Raw genomic sequence first — 22,853 nt, forward strand, 5'->3', positions numbered from 1 at the left:
CTTTTAAATGATAACTGGGAGTCCAAAGCTTGTATACTGATCATCCAGCTTTTTTAATTTGTTTAGTTTGCCTATTATCAGTAGCTCTGTTTTCTCTTCGTTTAAGGATAGGGAACTGGCCGCCATCCATTTCCAAATGGCTAAGAACATCATTTACTTTTTGGGCATTGTCCTTATATGTTCCTGACAGTTAAAAAAACAGCTGGGTATCGTCTGGATAATTGGGAAACCAGACACCCAGTGTCATGAGCATGCTTCACAGGAGCTTCGAGAAGACATTAAAAAGTAATGGAGACAAACAGGAGCCCTGTAGTACTACTACAGCCATTCTGGGTCCCAGGAAGGATTTAAACCATTTGGCTGTGTGGGGTGTGCATTTCCCAATAACAATTAATCTATCGACCAGAAGATCATGATCTATCAAATCGAATGCTGAGGATATGTCCAATAATAGGAGTAACACTGCATTCCCCTCTTCGATGATAGTGGAAATATTGGATTGTAGGTCCAGGAGGGCCACCTACGTACCATTCTTTGCTCGGAAACCATATTGTTCAGAGGCAACGAGGTCATTATTTTCTGCAGCTTTTTGATACTGTAAGTAGGCGATCTTATCAATAACTTTTAGTAGAAAAGGCAGGTTTGTAATTGGCCTAATGTTTCCGCGAATAGAGAGGTCCATGTTTTCTTTTTTAATCAGTGGGGTTATCCAAGCCTCTTTTATAGTTTGCGGAACGCATGCTTCATCAAAGGATTGATTAACAAACTGGGGGACCCCTGGGGCAAGAGTTTCTGCAAAACCCTTAAATAATGTAGCAGGAAAAGGGTCCCTCTTGAATGAGGTAAGATTTAACCTATGAATAACTTGCAAAACTTCTTTCTCAGATTCTTCGTCGAAAGCGAATGACTTAGAGCTATTTTGCTCTAGGATAACAGGTAATTTCACAACAGTTTCAGTATCAGGGAACATGTTCACATGGTCTCTGATGGCCTGTTGATGTTTCTCTGTTTTTTTTAATGAAACCGTCATGAACAGCCTGACACCAGTCATTGGCCCTCATTACAACTCAGGCGTTAAGGGTTAACGGCACCGTTAACCCTTAACGCCTGATTCCCACCTTAACGCCTGCTTTTTGCAGGCGTTAAGTTCCATGGTGCTAAGGCACCTTGGTGCTAATTACGGCACCGTAATTTACGGTGCCGTAATTAGCGCCTTCCCCACTCCCATTATGCCCTATGGGGCAAAAATGGGAATGGGGAAGGGAAAATGGGAAATGGGGATTTACCGCCCCACTCACCTTGTAATGGGGCGGTAAATCCGCCATCCACCATGGTGTAAACATAGTTTACACCATGGTGGTAAAGTTGGTGCACTTAGCACCTCAGTTGTAATGAGGGCCATTATCTTCTGATATCTGAGTCTTGATTGGTGCTCTTTTAAGTTCCTGCAGAATCATAAATAATTCCTTCGACTGGGATTTTGCCTGTTGTACTCTCTCATTTAGACTTTTTTCTTTAGCTTTAAAAATTGTTTGTTTATAAGCTTTTGCTGTTCGTTTATAAATGTAGGCCAGCTCAGCCGTAGAAGATTTTCTCCAGCAATGCTCAGCCTTGCGCTTAGCTGTTCTGGCTTCCAAGGTTTCCGAAGAGAACCATTTGTTCTGACCTATAAATGTATTGGCCTTGACAGTTTTTAAAGCGTCTACATAATCAAATGCTTGATCGGTAGCATTCCTGAAAGAGTTGATACATTTTTCAAGGAGAATATGACCTTCCAGGCACAGTAATAATGGTGTCACTTGTGCTTTAACACCCTCACAGGTCACTTTCTCACAGATCCGCCAGAGCGTGGATGGTTTATTCCTTAATAATGGTTGTAAGAGGATTCAATTCAACACTACAGCTAAGTCAATGCCTAGTCTGGGATACTGAATGGAAACCCTTATTGATATATCTTTATGTCCAGTTCATGCGTTCTGGATGACTACCCCTATATAACACCCCTCTCTTAGAATCCCCCTGACCCCACTGAGCCAAGAAGTAGGTTTGTTTTGCAAATTTAAAAGATTTATTTGAAAAAAATTAAACAATGTATAGATATATCACACTTTGATAATAAATTAATAATTGGATATCACACTTAATCTGATATGATAAAGATTAACAACGGAGAATCTGGCACTAGCACACTTCTTTATAATCACTAAGGAGTTGACATGAAATGGATAAGGTAGCACACTGGTAAATAGGGACAGAAGAATAATGTGCTAGAGTTCAAATGGATGCAATGTTGAATGAAATGCAGTACAGAAAATCACTTGATATGATTTCAACAAAACAATGTAATCACTTTTCTCTGGCAATTCCCTCCCCCCTTTTATGCAATGCAAGGAAATGGAAGGAAAGCACACAGTTCTCAGAAATGCAATCAAATGTAATTCAGTTCACCCCAGCAAGCTTAGACTACAGAAGTTAGAAACACAGGCCCAAAATGCTTTTATATGTGCTGGCAATGAAGTGAAAAATATGCTAAAATGCTTTTAATTCCCTCTAGAGGTTCTAGGTGAGTGAAATATACTTGGGATGAGTTCAGGCTCACTTTAGCAAGGATCTAGGGTGTAACTAGCAGGTTAAACGAATTTTTGGCAACTGAAAGCAAGAAGCTTCTGTTTTCACACGTGGAGAAATTTGCAAATCGCGGCAAAATTCGCGAGTGCGTTTTTCGCGATTGCGGCAGAACTATAAGGGGTAGGAACTAGAAAATGACAGGTGATAGCTTTTAGGCAGTTCTACTTAGATTAAAATAGATTGAATTATATTATTTTAACTAAGAGATTGTTTCTGCACAGTCTTGCTAGGTACTCACACTATATTCTTGAATTAGATGGGCCTCGCCACGAATCTGGTCAGGTTTTAGACTGGACCCTGGTCTCTGCACTTCACAGTGATCTGGGTCAGCTCTCTCTGGTTCTGCTAACAGCGGTCTGGTCTGGGTCTGCTCTCTCTCTGGATTCTGGAGATTGATGGATTTGAAGTCTGGATCTTTCTGCACAGCTTTCTCTAGAGATTGATGGAGGTAAAGTATGGATTTTCCCGGCAGAGCGTCCCGCTGCAAATGGATTTGAAGGTCCCTATCTGTCCTGACTGTCTGCTTTTATGTGTTTTAAAAGTGGGTGTGTGAGCAGCATCACTAGACCCTACCCCTCTACACTTGCCATTGGCCCAATTCTCCCCTCTCCCATGATTGGGGAAGGAACTGTGAGTCAGAGCGATGTCATTTTATGGCTTGCAGAAAGTCCACTCCTCCTGTCAACTTGCACACAAATCTAGATTTGAACCAAATACATATTTCATAGCTACACAGTGGTTTGAAATTACATGCACCCCTCACATATCACATGAGGTATCCCCTGTTCAAACTCTGCTCTTCCTGAGAGCTTGCATTCAGAAATGGCAATATTTTGCACTTTTTAACTGGTTTGCAATACTGGACATTACCCCAAATTTACACACATGTGCGCAAGGAGTATGGACATTACTTGATGAAGTGTCAGATTTTTCACATGCACACATTTTGAGTAATATCCTCTTTTCCGCTAAAACCCCCCTGAACATACCACCGGGTCCTAACACGTCTTAAAATGTGGGCAGAAAAATCACAAGAATTATGGTGTCATTTAAATAATTTTCACAAGTCCGTACTATGAGTTATTCATCTTTTTAGAGTTATGTTCTGGCCCCAAAGGGGTGTGGTTTCCCCCCAGCACAAGGTTGAATTTCTGGTTTTTCCAGTTCTGCCAAGCCAGCTTGCTCTCACAGGCAGTGCTCCTCCCCTGTCCTTCCAGGAGGAAGCTCCATTTACGACTCCCGCCAATAAAACATTTGCCTGAGTCAGGACAGGGCTTTGTTCAGAGCTCCTGTATTCTGTGGGGGCTCCCCTTAATTCAATTATCAGAGAGATGGCATATCCTTAGTGTGGCCAGCAAAAGGCAGATAGGCCTGGGAACACAGCTGTGACTCAAGTTTCACTCCTGATGGGGGGTAGTTGGTGGGCAGAATTCAGTTCCTTAAACCAGGTTTCAGATAAAATGTCACTTTTTGTTCCCCAGTTTAAGTCAAGACAATTTTTTACATATGCAGCTAGAATGCTGATTCTAAGTTCAAAACTATGACATTTAAACAATTGCAACCTATGTGACACTCAGAAATAGGTCACTCATTTCTTTTAAACATTTAAATTTTTAGTGTCTTTCAGTCCAAATTTACTTAAACTGCTGAAATCCACAGCTCAGCCAGTCTTGTTATAAACCTTCAAGTCACTTTAGAATATACCTTTACATTGTATCCACCTTTCAGTAAGTCTTTCTTTGGCCTGCTTTGGGTTTAGCCAGTTTTACACAAAAAGTCTGGTGGTTTTAAAACGCCGGCTTTCTGATAGTGGTGAGTACTGGTACTGCACCCCTTTTTGGGATTTAAGAAAATGAATTCCCAACAGTTATGGGTTTGCTTTTGGCACTCAGCATTGACATTCCCAATGGTTTCAGACTACTGTGTGGGTAGTCCAATGGTGGTTTTAGGCAGTGTCCTTCTGTGCCCATAACATCGGTAAAAATGAGTGGCAGCCTATTCTTCATGCATTTCCCTGTGCATTTTCTGGGAAGCTCTGGCCATCATGATGTTTTCCATGTCAGTACTGCACAGTTTTGAGGTAGGGCTTGGATGCGTGGATAAAAACATCCCACAAGCCCCCCTCTTGCGATGGCCATTCTATTTCACTAATGGGACTCGCAAGACCTGGGATGTTTCCTCATCTTCTTCCAATAGATGGCACAGTTCAGCATCTTTTCCTCCATCCGGTACTGATCGATCGGTTCTCCTCGCCGGTCCAGATGGGAATATTGGGCGGTACTCTGGGCCCCTTGCGTCTCTGCTCCCGGTCTCCGGATCGTCCTCCTTGTCCCGTCTCCAGGTTTTCTTTCTCCTAGGACGACAAAGGAAGAGCGGCAATACCTATTCATTGACATTTTTCTACCACTGTTGAGATAGTGGGGCAGCATGTGCATTTCATCATAACAAAACATTACATTCTTATTTTGAAAAAAAAAAACAGTATAACTAAGAGACAGTTTCATGCAAATCACAATATTTTAGAGACTAGATGTGGTATGTTTTATGGTTGGAACTGAATTAGTCTGAGACAGTACCCGCTAGGATTCCAGAGGATTCCTCCAGTTGTTGCAGAGTGTGCCTGGGATGGCAACATTTCAACTGGTTTATGTGGACCCACTTGTCTTCCCCCGCTGCCAAAGGACCTTTGGGGATGTGGATTTTGTAGGCCACAGGGGAGATCTTGTCGATGATCTCAAAGGGTCCCTTCCATGTAGGCAAGAATTTCCGCTGTTTTGCCTGGTTCCTTTGGAAATTGTATAGATAGACCCGGTCCCCCACCTGATATTCCTTCCTGGAAGTCTTCAGGTCATAGTGGGTCTTCATGCTATCAGCTGATCTTTCTAGATTCTGCTGAGCATAAGCAAAAGCATGTTGAAGGTGTTTCCTTAAATTCTCCACATACTCATGAGTTGTGGAGGCATTTATCAGTGTCTGCTCTTGGGTCCTGTAGAGCAAATGCTGAGGAAGCACCATCTTGCGTCCAGTCATCAACTCAAATGGGGACATTTTGGTTGCAGATGAAGGGGTAGATCTGATGGCCATTAGGACCAGAGGTAATCGGATATCCCAACTTGGCCCAGAATCTGCCACAACCTTCTTTAATATGCTCACAATGGTTCGGTTATATCTCTCTACTGCCCCAGAAGAAGCTGGCCGGTAAGCAATATGCAACTTCCTTTTGACCCCCAGTATCTCCCACATCTTTGTCATTACTTCACTGGTGAAGTGGCTACCCCTGTCTGACTCAATCCTTTGAGGTAGACCAAAACGGGAAAAGATGTGGTTAATCATCAGGGCAGCTGCCGTTTCTGCCTTGCAATTTGGGGCTGGGAGACATTCCACCCACTTGGTGAACAAGCATGTGACGGTCAACATGTACTTATTCCCCCTCGCGGAGCGAATCACGGGGCCTACAAAGTCGATTTGTAAATCTGACCATGGCAGTGTCATCCCCCTCTTTTGGAGAGGCGCACGGTGCGTGAGGGATGATGGCTGAAATTGTGCACACACAAGACACCCCTTCAAGTATTGGACGAGGTCCTGCCCCATGTGTGGCCAGTATGCAACCTCTCTTAAGATGTCCAATGTTGTGTGAAACCCCCTATGACCGGCGGTGGCCGCATCATGGGCGTGACTTAACATCAGGTTTCGGAAGGAGGTAGGAACCACCCACTGATCGTGGCCAGCTTTGGATTTCCTTACCAACAAACCGTCTTGGATTCGGAACAATTTTGGACATTTCATCAACACTCTTAGGTCCTCTTTCCCAATGTAATCGGTATCCGTCAGGGGAAAGTTCTCAGGGTCCTCAAGGTGTTGGTAAAACTTACCAATTATTGGATACCCTTTCTGAGCTGTAACTAAATCAGCATCAGGGGTCTCCTTACTCCATTGTGCAATTGAAAGGTTGTTGTGAGCATTTGTCTGGGACCTAGTGATAGCAGTGACCTGGATTTCCCCCAACAGGGACTCAGTCTCAATTAGATCCCCTTGGATGGCCCCGGTTTTGGCCAGCTGATCAGCTAAGTCATTTCCAGTTTTGTCTGGTCCCTCTACTTTGGAATGACCCTTGATCTTTTTCCAATAGATGGTCATCTCATTCGAGGTGACCAGATCATCAATGTTTTGGATCAACTTCCCATGTTTCAAGGGTTTGTTGTTAGCACATAACATGCCTCTGGTTTTCCAATTAACCAGGTGCTCCACGAACCCGTTCCGTACATAATCCGAATCTGTGATTATGACCAGTTCGTGGAGTTGATGCTGGACAGCAGTGAGGATGGCCTGATGCACAGCCATCAATTCTGCCACCTGACTACTTCGGGGACCAATTTTGTATCCAGCGGAGGGTTCTGGGGACTCATTCACCCATGCATTCCCTACGCCGGCCACCAGTTCTTTCTCCCCGTTGTTGTCAACATGGTAAGAGCATCCATCCACATAGACAGTGGGCATTCCCTCACACTTGATCTCTTCAAAGACTTTGTGTGGGGAATTAAGGTATGCCTCCGTGTTGTCCTTTATTTTTAGACTTTCGTCCTCGAGACAGTTTTCTCTGGCACAATCATGCAAGTCAGCCAGACCTTGCGCGAGGGGACTCTTCTTGTTTTGGCCATATCTGACCTCCACAGGAAAGCCTTACATTGACAGAATCCAGGAAGTAATTCGGGAATTACTCACATTTCCGGCCCGGATTCTGTCACTTTGGAGATATTGCAGAGGCTGGTGTGGAGTCTCCACTATGATGTGTTCCCCCTGGATAAACGGGCGGTAATTCTTCAATGCCCACACCGTTGCCAGGAGTGCCTTCTCACAATCATTGAATTTTTCCTCCACAGAGGATAAAGTTTTGCTCGCATAGGAGATTACTTTATTGACCTTGTCATGCTTTTGGTATAATACTGCCGTCAAGCACGTATTAGAGAACCCCGTCTCCAGGAAGAACTCCTTGTTTCTGACAGGGTAAGCTAGACAAGGCGCTTGTGAGAGGCTTCTTTTGAGTTGTCTTACTGCCTCGGCTTGTTCTGGACCCCATTCCCACTTGACCCCCCCCTTCAGGAGATGAATCAGGGGTCTGGTGATCTCTGCGTAGCCCTCAATGAACTTTCTGCTGTAATTAGTCAGTCCAAGGAGGCTCCTTAGTTCCCGCAGAATTGTGGGGTCTTTCAGTTTCTGAAGTGCTTCCACTTTCTTTTCCTGGGGACAGAGACCCTGAGGAGTAATCTCATGCCCCAAGAAATTAACACGGGTTCTACACCACTGTGCTTTCTGAAAGGAAAGTTTTGCTCCGGCGGCCCTCAACTGGGTCAGAACATAACGGATCTCCGCTATGTGTTCCTCCACAGATGAACTTTTGATGAGGACATCATCTACATAAGCCAGGTTACCCCTCGCACCCAGGTCGGGCATGGCCTTATGTAGGAAAATATTGAACTCATTACCGGAGTTAAGGTATCCGAAGGGAGTCCGGGTCCATGTGTACTGCTGGCCCCCAAAGGTAAAAGCCAGTTTATATTGGTCCTCCCTACTGACCGGCACAGTCCAGTATCCATTGGTCAGGTCTATTGCAGTGAATACCTGTGACCCCTGAATCTGGGCCAGCCCTTGGTCAATGTAGGGAAGAGGCCATCGGGAAGTATGGACCCGTTTGTTGAGCTCCCTGAGGTCGGCACAGAGTCTCCACTGGCCGTTTGGCTTCAATATTCCCAGCACCGGATTATTGAAGGTGCTGTGGACTGGACGGATTATTCCCCGGGACTCAAGGTTCTTGATTATTTCAGTAAGGGACTCCATTGATGCGAGAGGCAAGCAATATTGCTTCACAAACACAGGAGTCATGCCAGGGTCCGTGGGGATTGTTGTTGTGTGGATGTCAGTGCGACCACAGTCATATGAGTCTACCGCAAAGAGATCTTGGAAATCCAAGAAAACTTGTTTCAACTTTTGCTTTTGTTCCAGAGTCACACAGGCATCAGCTAGGTTGACTCTCTCTTCTACCATCTGCCTGAAGCCTGGAAAGACTTCTGGTTTGGCTATTTCAGCGGCCTTCTCCAGCTGGGTGGAGAAGTCCCTGGTCAGAGTGCTGATTTGGACTGGAGGCTTCAGGTGGGGCAGGCAGCCCTCATGGACCTGGAAAATCACCTCATCCCTCCTGAAGTCACAAGTCACATCTTCCTTACCATAAGGGCAAGAAGTGTACACCAGGAAGTTCCCCCCATGCCGGGTAAAAATCCTGTCTGGTGTTGTATTGTCGTCACTGTCACTGTCAAAGCAGTCCTTGGGGATTGGCCCTAACAGTTCATTACATAAATCTATGGAAAAATGTCGGTCATCAACCGCCATTCCAATAATGGTGCCTGCGGCTAGAGTAATACTCTTTAAGTCGCTGTTATCCACCTCTATTGGAATGGTGTCATGTTCTATGTTGACTAATGGTGTTGGGTTTACCCCTAACCCTTGCTGTTGGAGAGAAGCATTTAGATGTATGTAAGCATCAGGGTTTTGCAAATATTGTCCTCTTTTAGCTTTCACTTCCAGGGAGAATTGTCGGGTCCTTTCTGGGATGGTGACTTCCTCTTTGATCTGAATTTCAACTGCATAAGGTAGCAATTGAGCTGACCTAAATGCTTTCTCCGGATCATCAAAGCCCATGGGATTATCCGCTAATCGGGACCAAGCTTTGAAGTTTATTAGGTCCAAACTAATGGCAAAGCGATTGAGAATGTCACTGCCTAAGTAAAAGGCGGCAGTGACGTCTCGCACGACCCAACAATTATGGACTATGCTCTTGTTGCCAATGGAGATTTTGAGCATACACCTGCTTGGCAGGAGATGTTTGGAATTAGGTGCTTCCAGGTCCATTTCCCATTTGTCTATCAGTTTGAATGTGGGAATGGCTGGATCTTTTGGGAGTTGGCGGAACATGGCTTCGCTGATGAAGCTCTTACCGTTGTTCACACACACTCGAGCGAGAACAGAGTCCTTCCCATCATTTAATTGGACAGGGATGAACAACTGCTCTCCAATTTGCTGAATATCAGCCAGGCTCTGAGCTGATTTCACATCTTCCTGGATTATTAGAGTGGGAGTTTCTGATTGTGGATTAGTATAGAATCTCAGAGTGTTTCCTTCCAGCGTGGAGTACCACTTTAAACTGGAAGGAAGGTTGATTTTCAGAAATAGAGAGGACCCTCCATCACCAGTCTGTTGTCCTACTGCTATTACTGTCACGTCTGGAATTTGGCTATTCTGGAAGTGGAATTCTACTTGGTCAGATTTTTGTTCAACCATGTGGCAGGTGCCGTTTAAACTAACATGGTTGACACACTGTTTTAATTTTATTGGTCGGCTAGTCTGGGTCCAGAGGACCTTGTTTATGCAATCTATTAAGGGTGACAACCTCCTCAGGAGGTCATTCCCCAGTAAACAAGGGGTGCCCTCTGGAGTCACAACTATGACCGGGTGTTTCAACTTGTGTCACCCAATTTTAATGTCCAAGTCTGCAGTCCCCTCAACGGGAATTTCCTTCCCGTCAAAGTTCTGGAGTTGTCCAGGAAGTGAGGTGAGAGGAATTTGGTAATTCCCTCCCCTTCCTGCATTCAGTTCGTCAAAGGCCCTTCTGGACAGAAGGGTAGCTTGAGATCCAGTGTCCACCAGTGCCAAAATTGTACCCTGCCCCTGTACTTGTACCGGGGCATAATATCTTCCCTCCTTCTCCTCAAGGGGGCACAGATAATGTACATTTTTGGACAACTGGTGGGCTAATTTTCTGGTTTAGAACATTGCAAAAGAAGAAATTTGGGCAGAATTCTGTGGAGAGCCTTGGGAATCTGAAAGAAAAATTTGGCAACTGGAGATCAGAGCCATTGTGGGTTCCCCTGGTTCCGGTTCTGGGCCGCCCCGCCCTTTTTGGAGGCAGTCACCAGGATGGGTTTGAACCAGGGGATTTTCTTGCTGTTGGTTCTGGGATGAGATGGTGGGCGGCGGTAGCTCAGTCTCCACATCTCGCCAGTCTGGATTTGCATCCCTAGGGACCCATTTTTCTTTGGGAGGAGTTCCCCCCTCTCTGAAGGAGAAGATCCTTTTCCCAGGATCCTCTGAGGATCCCTCTCCCTCAAATTGGAAGATCTGTACCTCCTCCTCAAACTGAGTCTGTTTCGGTCTTTTGTTTCTCCTCCTTAGGAGGCAGACTTTCAGGGGCAAGAGATTTTGTTTCCGGTTCCTGGGTTTCCAGGGGCTGTTTACAAGTGAGGAAGGAAGCTTCCTCCAAGGCTTTACACCCCCCTTCCCTTTGTGCCTCCTCCCTGGGAACCGGTGAGTTATCGGGGTGCTGCCCCCGTCATTGTTCTGGAGCACCAGGTCCAGAGTTGGGTGCGTTCTGCGCCGGCATGCCGATCTGAGGGTTCTGCTGAGCCCTCAGTGTGTGACCCAGATCCCGCGCCATGTTTTGAACCTGGCGCTCTAACTGGGAAACCCGCTCAGGCTGATACGGGGCCCTGTTTTCTCCCCTGGGCTGATCCCGGGAAGGGTAGCTATCCCTTCTTGGGTAGTACCCCTGGTTGGGAAGATTTGGATACCCCTCCACCCTTGGCCTCCCCTCTCCCGGATTCGGTTGTCTGGGCTCAGGGAATTGGGGAAAGAAGGGTGGAGGATTTTGGGGCTGGAAATTGCGTGGATACCTGGGGAAAAAGTTCTGCCCAGGATTTGGAGAATTTCTGCCCTCCGGTGGGAAGTTAGGAGGGAAGTTCCCCGGGTTAGGTGCTTGGCTGGATCCCCCCCCTTGGGCTGGAGGAGTCCACACATAACCCAGGATGGGTCGATTACCCTTGTAACGGGGACTTACATAGTCAGGAGAGCGAGGGACCCCATTTGTGGGACTACCTCCTTGACTCCCTGTTTGTGACTGGCCCGAGGACCTTCTGGGCCTAGCATTATTAGGTGCAGGTAGGTTTTTAGGCCCCCCATCTCCAAATCCAAAACGGGGGTGACCTTTACCTCTGCCACCTTGGCAGCAGCAGGGGTGCTGTTGGCTTTGGGGTTTTTGGGCACATTATTTTTATTTTCTATTGGCTTCTGCACCTCGTAGATGCGGGTGGCTTGTTCAATGACCCAGTCTAAAGATCTTTTCTCATGAAAATCTCTCACGAGCTGGGTCATTATATATTTGGGCAAGGCATGGAAAAATGTATTGACAAATTCTCTGCTGTCTGTGCGCACCCTTCTGGTGGTCTGCGCAAAGGCACGTTTCAGTTCTTGCACAAACTCTTGTGGGGCCTGATCCTCCCCACACTGCAAATTGTAGGCTGCCTTGCGAGCCTCTTGGGGATTTCTGTGAACAGAAAAATGTTTTAATATGGCCGCCCCATAGGTGGACCACCTGGAATGATTTTGGTCCTCCAGCCCTGCAAAGAAACTGGAGTACTCTGGGGAGAATGTCCACTTTACATATTGGATACAGCTTTGGCTGTCCTTCAAATGGAAAGTCTCCATCATTTGCTCAAACAACTCTAAGTGCTCCCATACAGAATACTTGGCATTCCTATGATACGGCGTGATGACACTCCTGATTGCCTTAATCTGCTTTAAGGGGTCCTTAATCAAGGCCCTTTTTGCCTTATTGGCCTTTTTGGTTCGGGTAACCCTGGTCCATTCATCTTCTGACTCAGAGGCACTGCTCCCAGAGGTTCCCGTCTGTTCTTCCAGGTTTTCCCGGATTCTGCGAGCCTGGGAATGGCTGGCAGAATGTGGGGACCTGGTCTCCTGTGTCCTGTACCGCTCAGAGGAGTCTTCAGATTCCTCTTTGCTGCCAGGATTTGATGGGTACCCCCCCCACTGACCTAACTGGGCAGAGGTTTTCAGGATGCCCTTAATGGGCCTACTCTCCTGGGGTTCCCCATCAAATTGCACTGTGCTTGGGTGCCCATACCCGGATGCCCGCCCCTCCATTCCTGGGTGGTACTGGCCTATGAGCCCCATGCTTCTGGCTGGATAGTAATCTGCCATCCCTGTGGCCCTGTGCTCATGTGCGCCAGGGGACATGGGGTGGCAGAGTCCAGGGACTGAGAGAGATAAAGGCCTCTGGTACTAGGGCTCCTGAGGTTATGCTCAGGAGTTTCCCTTTCCCAGCGAACTTGGTCTCTATCCGCCCCTGCTCCCTGTTGCAATGCAAGAGCCTGCGCCTTCAGTTCCTCAGTTAAGGCCTTACTAGACTCTATCAGTCTCTCCTGCATCGCTACCTGTTGTTGGAGCCTATCATTGTGCTGGCAGAGAGCCTCATTCTCTCTCTGTGTTTCCTGATTGGTCCTGGAGCACTGGGCCAGTCTTTGCTGCAGGAGGGTTACCTCCTGAGCTGTGTCCCTATTGGCCTGCTCCTGTCTTGCCAGAGCCTCCTCCACCCTCCTGGTGTGCTCTAGCAAGTCCTGGTGTTCTTTTTGGACTTCACCCAGTCCCTGGTGGGCCAGGTGATTTTCTTCTGTTTTTCTTTTTAATTGGCAGACTTCCTGGCTAAGAGCCTGCATTTGTGCCGCCAGGTCGTCCCTCTGCCTTTGGAAGGCACCAGCTTTCTGGCGCTCCTGATCAAACTCTGCCTGGGTATCCAGGTCTTTCAGAATCAGCTTGTTGCTCTCTGCCTTCACTCTATCTAGATGACTTTGCAGGGTGGCTACCTGCTCCGTGCATGCCCTGTTAAAGTCTAATTGTTGCTCCAGCTTTTTCTGGCTCTGCAGTAGGGAGTCCAACCCTTCTTGGTACTCCTTCTGCAAGGCCAGAAATCTGGTATCCTGGTCAGCCTTTTCCTGTTGCAGGATGTCCATATCCCTCTTTATTTTAATGATGTGCTGTCTACTCTCATTTTCTGACTCCTGGCTCCCCTGCAGCCTCTGCTCAGAAGAGACCAGGTCAGATTGGACCTTCTCTAACGCCATCTGTCGCTTGTTCGCCAGATCTTGGCTTTCCGTACATTTATCCTGCATGTCTCCCATATATAGGTACAGGTATGCGGCTATCCTAACCATCTTGTCTTGTTCATCCTTAGCTTTAGGAGCCATGTATAGTTCACTCAGGGCCACATGTAGGGGACCCTGATCTCCCCATATATCTGACCCTGTTTCAGTGACCTGTTGCGTGATGGCCTGCAACCAGACCGTGCGGTCCTGGTGAGTCCACTCACCTCTCACAAATAACTTATGTAAGAAGTGCTCTCTGGCTATTTTCATGTCTACTAAGGTCGTCATTCTAGAGATTGGTCTCTGTCCTGACTTACAGAAATTAGTATTTTATTTTTGCAAAACAGACCTTTTTCTTAGAGCGTTCCTTTGAGGAGTGCTTTACAGCGTAACACAGCGTGTGCTCCGACCGGATATGTGTATCTGGTCAGCTGGCACACTGTATTAATCTGCACAAATGGTAGATCTAACCCAAACGTCCGGCACGAGCCCCCAATTTGTAAGAGGATTCAATTCAACACTACAGCTAAATCAATGCCTAGTCTGGGATACTGAATGGAAACCCTTATTGATATATCTTTATGTCCAGTTCATGCGTTCTGGATGACTACCCCTATATAACACCCCTCTCTTAGAATCCCCCTGACCCCACTGAGCCAAGAAGTAGGTTTGTTTTGCAAATTTAAAAGATTTATTTGAAAAAAATTAAACAATGTATAGATATATCACACTTTGATAATAAATTAATAATTGGATATCACACTTAATCTGATATGATAAAGATTAACAACGGAGAATCTGGCACTAGCACACTTCTTTATAATCACTAAGGAGTTGACATGAAATGGATAAGGTAGCACACTGGTAAATAGGGACAGAAGAATAATGTGCTAGAGAATGCTTTATAGAGTTCAAATGGATGCAATGTTGAATGAAATGCAGTACAGAAAATCACTTGATATGATTTCAACAAAACAATGTAATCACTTTTCTCTGGCAATTCCCTCCCCCCTTTTATGCAATGCAAGGAAATGGAAGGAAAGCACACAGTTCTCAGAAATGCAATCAAATGTAATTCAGTTCACCCCAGCAAGCTTAGACTACAGAAGTTAGAAACACAGGCCCAAAATGCTTTTATATGTGCTGGCAATGAAGTGAAAAATATGCTAAAATGCTTTTAATTCCCTCTAGAGGTTCTAGGTGAGTGAAATATACTTGGGATGAGTTCAGGCTCACTTTAGCAAGGATCTAGGGTGTAACTAGCAGGTTAAACGAATTTTTGGCAACTGAAAGCAAGAAGCTTCTGTTTTCACACGTGGAGAAATTTGCAAATCGCGGCAAAATTCGCGAGTGCATTTTTCGCGATTGCGGCAGAACTATAGGGGGTAGGAATGCGGTTCCAGGTTCGTAGAAAAGCCACGATTCCCAGCTTTCAGAGGAAAGTTACTGCAAGTCTCTAGGACAAACGGTCACGGAGATATGAGCGATTAAATAAAGGTCGTTTTTCAGATTTGAAATTTTAAAGTTCAAAAAGACAAGTGACAGCTAGCAACTAGAAAATGACAGGTGATAGCTTTTAGGCAGTTCTACTTAGATTAAAATAGATTGAATTATATTATTTTAACTAAGAGATTGGTTCTGCACAGTCTTGCTAGGTACTCACACTATATTCTTGAATTAGATGGGCCTCGCCACGAATCTGGTCAGGTTTTAGACTGGACTCTGGTCTCTGCACTTCACAGTGATCTGGGTCAGCTCTCTCTGGTTCTGCTAACAGCGGTCTGGTCTGGGTCTGCTCTCTCTCTGGATTCTGGAGATTGATGGATTTGAAGTCTGGATCTTTCTGCACAGCTTTCTCTAGAGATTGATGGAGGTAAAGTATGGATTTTCCCGGCAGAGCGTCCCGCTGCAAATGGATTTGAAGGTCCCTATCTGTCCTGACTGTCTGCTTTTATGTGTTTTAAAAGTGGGTGTGTGAGCAGCATCACTAGACCCTACCCCTCTACACTTGCCATTGGCCCAATTCTCCCCTCTCCCATGATTGGGGAAGGAACTGTGAGTCAGAGCGATGTCATTTTATGGCTTGCAGAAAGTCCACTCCTCCTGTCAACTTGTACACAAATCTAGATTTGAACCAAATACATATTTCATAGCTACACAGTGGTTTGAAATTACATGCACCCCTCACATATCACATGAGGTATCCCCTGTTCAAACTCTGCTCTTCCTGAGAGCTTGCATTCAGAAATGGCAATATTTTGCACTTTTTAACTGGTTTGCAATACTGGACATTACCCCAAATTTACACACATGTGCGCAAGGAGTATGGACATTACTTGATGAAGTGTCAGATTTTTCACATGCACACATTTTGAGTAATATCCTCTTTTCCGCTAAAACGCCCCTGAACATACCACCGGGTCCTAACATGTCTTAAAATGTGGGCAGAAAAATCACAAGAATTATGGTGTCATTTAAATAATTTTCACAAGTCCGTACTATGAGTTATTCATCTTTTTAGAGTTATGTTCTGGCCCCAAAGGGGTGTGGTTTCCCCCCAGCACAAGGTTGAATTTCTGGTTTTTCCAGTTCTGCCAAGCCAGCTTGCTCTCACAGGCAGTGCTCCTCCCCTGTCCTTCCAGGAGGAAGCTCCATTTACGACTCCCGCCAATAAAACATTTGCCTGAGTCAGGACAGGGCTTTGTTCAGAGCTCCTGTATTCTGTGGGGGCTCCCCTTAATTCAATTATCAGAGAGATGGCATATCCTTAGTGTGGCCAGCAAAAGGCAGATAGGCCTGGGAACACAGCTGTGACTCAAGCTTCACTCCTGATGGGGGTTAGTTGGTGGGCAGAATTCAGTTCCTTAAGCCAGGTTTCAGATAAAATGTCACTTTTTGTTCCCCAGTTTGTCAAGACAATTTTTTACATTTGCAGCTAGAATGCTGATTCTAAGTTCAAAACTATGACATTTAAACAATTGCAACCTATGTGACACTCAGAAATAGGTCACTCATTTCTTTTAAACATTTAGATTTTTAGTGTCTTTCAGTCCAAATTTACTTAAACTGCTGAAATCCACAGCTCAGCCAGTCTTGTTATAAACCTTCAAGTCACTTTAGAATATAACTTTACATTGTATCCACCTCTCAGTAAGTCTTTCTTTGGCCTGCTTTGGGTTTAGCCAGTTTTACACAAAAAGTCTGGTGGTTTTAAAACGCCGGCTTTCTGATAGTGGTGAGTACTGGTACTGCACCCCTTTTTGGGATTTAAGAAAATGAATTCCCAACAGTTATGGGTTTGCTTTTGGCACTCAGCATTGCCATTCCCAATGGTATCAGACTACTGTGTGGGTAGTCCAATGGTGGTTTTAGGCAGTGTCCTTCTGTGCCCATAACATCGGCAAAAATGAGTGGCAGCCTATTCTTCATGCATTTCCCTGTGCATTTTCTGGGAAGCTCTGGCCATCATGATGTTTTCCATGTCAGTACTGCACAGTTTTGAGGTAGGGCTTGGATGCGTGGATAAAAACATCCCACAAGCCCCCCTCTTGCGATGGCCATTCTATTTCACTAATGGGACTCGCAAGACCTGGGATGTTTCCTCATCTTCTTCCAATAGATGGCACAGTTCAGCATCTTTTCCTCCATCCGGTACTGATCGATCGGTTCTCCTCGCCGGTCCAGATGGGAATATTGGGCGGTACTCTGGGCCCCTTGCGTCTCTGCTCCCGGTCTCCGGATCGTCCTCCTTGTCCCGTCTCCAGGTTTTCTTTCTCCTAGGACGACAAAGGAAGAGCGGCAATACCTATTCATAGACATTTTTCCACCACTGTTGAGATAGTGGGGCAGCATATGCATTTCATCATAACAAAACATTACATTCTTATTTTGAAAAAAAAAAAACAGTATAACTAAGAGACAGTTTCATGCATATCACAATATTTTAGAGACTAGATGTGGTATGTTTTATGGTTGGAACTGAATTAGTCTGAGACAGTACCCGCTAGGATTCCAGAGGATTCCTCCAGTTGTTGCAGAGTGTGCCTGGGATGGCAACATTTCAACTGGTTTATGTGGACCCACTTGTCTTCCCCCGCTGCCAAAGGACCTTTGGGGATGTGGATTTTGTAGGCCACAGGGGAGATCTTGTCGATGATCTCAAAGGGTCCCTTCCATGTAGGCAAGAATTTCCGCTGTTTTGCCTGGTTCCTTTGGAAATTGTATAGATAGACCCGGTCCCCCACCTGATATTCCTTCCTGGAAGTCTTCAGGTCATAGTGGGTCTTCATGCTATCAGCTGATCTTTCTAGATTCTGCTGTGCATAAGCAAAAGCATGTTGAAGGTGTTTCCTTAAATTCTCCACATACTCATGAGTTGTGGAGGCATTTATCAGTGTCTGCTCTTGGGTCCTGTAGAGCAAATGCTGAGGAAGCACCATCTTGCATCCAGTCATCAACTCAAATGGGGACATTTTGGTTGCAGATGAAGGGGTAGATCTGATGGCCATTAGGACCAGAGGTAATCGGATATCCCAACTTGGCCCAGAATCTGCCACAAACTTCTTTAATATGCTCACAATGGTTTGGTTATATCTCTCTACTGCCCCAGAAGAAGCTGGCCGGTAAGCAATATGCAACTTCCTTTTGACCCCCAGTATCTCCCACATCTTTGTCATTACTTCACTGGTGAAGTGGCTACCCCTGTCTGACTCAATCCTTTGAGGTAGACCAAAACGGGAAAAGATGTGGTTAATCATCAGGGCAGCTGCCGTTTCTGCCTTGCAATTTGGGGCTGGGAGACATTCCACCCACTTGGTGAACAAGCATGTGACGGTCAACATGTACTTATTCCCCCTCGCGGAGCGAATCACGGGGCCTACAAAGTCGATTTGTAAATCTGACCATGGCAGTGTCATCCCCCTCTTTTGGAGAGGCGCACGGTGCGTGAGGGATGATGGCTGAAATTGTGCACACACAAGACACCCCTTCAAGTATTGGTCGAGGTCCTGCCCCATGTGTGGCCAGTATGCAACCTCTCTTAAGATTTCCAATGTTGTGTGAAACCCCCTATGACCGGCGGTGGCCGCATCATGGGCGTGACTTAACATCAGGTTTCGGAAGGAGGTAGGAACCACCCACTGATCGTGGCCAGCTTTGGATTTCCTTACCAACAAACCGTCTTGGATTCGGAACAATTTTGGACATTTCATCAACACTCTTAGGTCCTCTTTCCCAATGTAATCGGTATCCGTCAGGGGAAAGTTCTCAGGGTCCTCAAGGTGTTGGTAAAACTTACCAATTATTGGATCCCCTTTCTGAGCTGTAACTAAATCAGCATCAGGGGTCTCCTTACTCCATTGTGCAATTGAAAGGTTGTTGTGAGCATTTGTCTGGGACCTAGTGATAGCAGTGACCTGGATTTCCCCCAACAGGGACTCAATCTCAATTAGATCCCCTTGGATGGCCCTGGTTTTGGCCAGCTGATCAGCTAAGTCATTTCCAGTTTTGTCTGGTCCCTCTACTTTGGAATGACCCTTGATCTTTTTTCAATAGATGGTCATCTCATTCGAGGTGACCAGATCATCAATGTTTTGGATCAACTTCCCATGTTTCAAGGGTTTGTTGTTAGCACATAACATGCCTCTGGTTTTCCAATTAACCAGGTGCTCCACGAACCCGTTCCGTACATAATCCGAATCTGTGATTATGACCAGTTCGTGGAGTTGATGCTGGACAGCAGTGAGGATGGCCTGATGCACAGCCATCAATTCTGCCACCTGACTACTTCGGGGACCAATTTTGTATCCAGCGGAGGGTTCTGGGGACTCATTCACCCATGCATTCCCTACGCCGGCCACCAGTTCTTTCTCCCCGTTGTTGTCAACATGGTAAGAGCATCCATCCACATAGACAGTGGGCATTCCCTCACACTTGTCCTCTTCAAAGACTTTGTGTGGGGAATTAAGGTATGCCTCCGTGTTGTCCTTTATTTTTAGACTTTCGTCCTCGAGACAGTTTTCTCTGGCACAATCATGCAAGTCAGCCAGACCTTGCGCGAGGGGACTCTTCTTGTTTTGGCCATATCTGACCTCCACAGGAAAGCCTTGCATTGACAGAATCCAGGAAGTAATTCGGGAATTACTCACATTTCCGGCCCGGATTCTGTCACTTTGGAGATATTGCAGAGGCTGGTGTGGAGTCTCCACTATGATGTGTTCCCCCTGGATAAACGGGCGGTAATTCTTCAATGCCCACACCGTTGCCAGGAGTGCCTTCTCACAATCATTGAATTTTTCCTCCACAGAGGATAAAGTTTTGCTCGCATAGGAGATTACTTTATTGACCTTGTCATGCTTTTGGTATAATACTGCCGTCAAGCACGTATTAGAGAACCCCGTCTCCAGGAAGAACTCCTTGTTTCTGACAGGGTAAGCTAGACAAGGCGCTTGTGAGAGGCTTCTTTTGAGTTGTCTTACTGCCTCAGATTTTTCTGGACCCCATTCCCACTTGACCCCCCCCTTCAGGAGATGAATCAGGGGTCTGGTGATCTCTGCGTAGCCCTCAATGAACTTTCTGCTGTAATTAGTCAGTCCAAGGAGGCTCCTTAGTTCCCGCAGAATTGTGGGGTCTTTCAGTTTCTGAAGTGCTTCCACTTTCTTTTCCTGGGGACAGAGACCCTGAGGAGTAATCTCATGCCCCAAGAAATTAACACGGGTTCTACACCACTGTGCTTTCTGAAAGGAAAGTTTTGCTCCGGCGGCCCTCAACTGGGTCAGAACATAACGGATCTCCGCTATGTGTTCCTCCACTGATGAACTTTTGATGAGGACATCATCTACATAAGCCAGGTTACCCCTCGCACCCAGGTCGGGCATGGCCTTATGTAGGAAAATATTGAACTCATTACCGGAGTTAAGGTATACGAAGGGAGTCCGGGTCCATGTGTACTGCTGGCCCCCAAAGGTAAAAGCCAGTTTGTATTGGTCCTCCCTACTGACCGGCACGGTCCAGTATCCATTGGTCAGGTCTATTGCAGTGAATACCTGTGACCCCTGAATCTGGGCCAGCCCTTGGTCAATGTAGGGAAGAGGCCATCGGGAAGTATGGACCCGTTTGTTGAGCTCCCTGAGGTCGGCACAGAGTCTCCACTGGCCGTTTGGCTTCAATATTCCCAGCACCAGATTATTGAAGGTGCTGTGGACTGGACAGATTATTCCCCGGGACTCAAGGTTCTTAATTATTTCAGTAAGGGACTCCATTGATGCGAGAGGCAAGCGATATTGCTTCACAAACACAGGAGTCATGCCAGGGTCTGTGGGGATTGTTGTTGTGTGGATGTCAGTGCGACCACAGTCATATGAGTCTACCGCAAAGAGATCTTGGAAATCCAAGAAAACTTGTTTCAACTTTTGCTTTTGTTCCAGAGTCACACAGGCATCAGCTAGGTTGACTCTCTCTTCTACCATCTGCCTGAAGCCTGGAAAGACTTCTGGTTTGGCTATTTCAGCGGCCTTCTCCAGCTGGGTGGAGAAGTCCCTGGTCAGAGTGCTGATTTGGACTGGAGGCTTCAGGTGGGGCAGGCAGCCCTCATGGACCTGGAAAATCACCTCATCCCTCCTGAAGTCACAAGTCACATCTTCCTTACCATAAGGGCAAGAAGTGTACACCAGGAAGTTCCCCCCATGCCGGGTAAAAATCCTGTCTGGTGTTGTATTGTGGTCACTGTCACTGTCAAAGCAGTCCTTGGTGATTGGCCCTAACAGTTCATTACATAAATCTATGGAAAAATGTCGGTCATCAACCGCCATTCCAATAATGGTGCCTGCGGCTAGAGTAATACTCTTTAAGTCGCTGTTATCCACCTCTATTGGAATGGTGTCATGTTCTATGTTGACTAATGGTGTTGGGTTTACCCCTAACCCTTGCTGTTCGAGAGAAGCATTTAGATGTATGTAAGCATCAGGGTTTTGCAAATATTGTCCTCTTTTAGCTTTCACTTCCAGGGAGAATTGTCGGGTCCTTTCTGGGATGGCGACTTCCTCTTTGATCTGAATTTCAACTGCATAAGGTAGCAATTGAGCTGACCTAAATGCTTTCTCCGGATCATCAAAGCCCATGGGATTATCCGCTAATCGGGACCAAGCTTTGAAGTTTATTAGGTCCAAACTAATGGCAAAGCGATTGAGAATGTCACTGCCTAAGTAAAAGGCGGCAGTGACGTCTCGCACGACCCAACAATTATGGACTATGCTCTTGTTGCCAATGGAGATTTTGAGCATACACCTGCTTGGCAGGAGATGTTTGGAATTAGGTGCTTCCAGGTCCATTTCCCATTTGTCTATCAGTTTGAATGTGGGAATGGCTGGATCTTTTGGGAGTTGGCGGAACATGGCTTCGCTGATGAAGCTCTTACCGTTGTTCACACACACTCGAGCGAGAACAGAGTCCTTCCCATCACTTAATTGGACAGGGATGAACAACTGCTCTCCAATTTGCTGAATATCAGCCAGGCTCTGAGCTGATTTCACATCTTTCTGGACTATTAGAGTGGGAGTTTCTGATTGTGGATTAGTATAGAATCTCAGAGTGTTTCCTTCCAGCGTGGAGTACCACTTTAAACTGGAAGGAAGGTTGATTTTCAGAAATAGAGAGGACCCTCCATCACCAGTCTGTTGTCCTACTGCTATTACTGTCACGTCTGGAATTTGGCTATTCTGGAAGTGGAATTCTACTTGGTCAGATTTTTGTTCAACCATGTGGCAGGTGCCGTTTAAACTAACATGGTTGACACACTGTTTTAATTTTATTGGTCGGCTAGTCTGGGTCCAGAGGACCTTGTTTATGCAATCTATTAAGGGTGACAACCTCCTCAGGAGGTCATTCCCCAGTAAACAAGGGGTGCCCTCTGGAGTCACAACTATGACCGGGTGTTTCAACTTGTGTCGCCCAATTTTAATGTCCAAGTCTGCAGTCCCCTCAACGGGAATTTCCTTCCCGTCAAAGTTCTGGAGTTGTCCAGGAAGTGAGGTGAGAGGAATTTGGTAATTCCCTCCCCTTCCTGCATTCAGTTCGTCAAAGGCCCTTCTGGACAGAAGGGTAGCTTGAGATCCAGTGTCCACCAGTGCCAAAATTGTACCCTGCCCCTGTACTTGTACCGGGGCATAATATCTTCCCTCCTTCTCCTCAAGGGGGCACAGATAATGTACATTTTTGGACAACTGGTGGGCTAATTTTCTGGTT

The sequence above is a fragment of the Ambystoma mexicanum genome, chromosome 1p (assembly GCF_040938575.1).
Source record: "Ambystoma mexicanum isolate Mex_15411 chromosome 1p, UKY_AmexF1_1, whole genome shotgun sequence".
NCBI lineage: Eukaryota > Metazoa > Chordata > Amphibia > Caudata > Ambystomatidae > Ambystoma > Ambystoma mexicanum.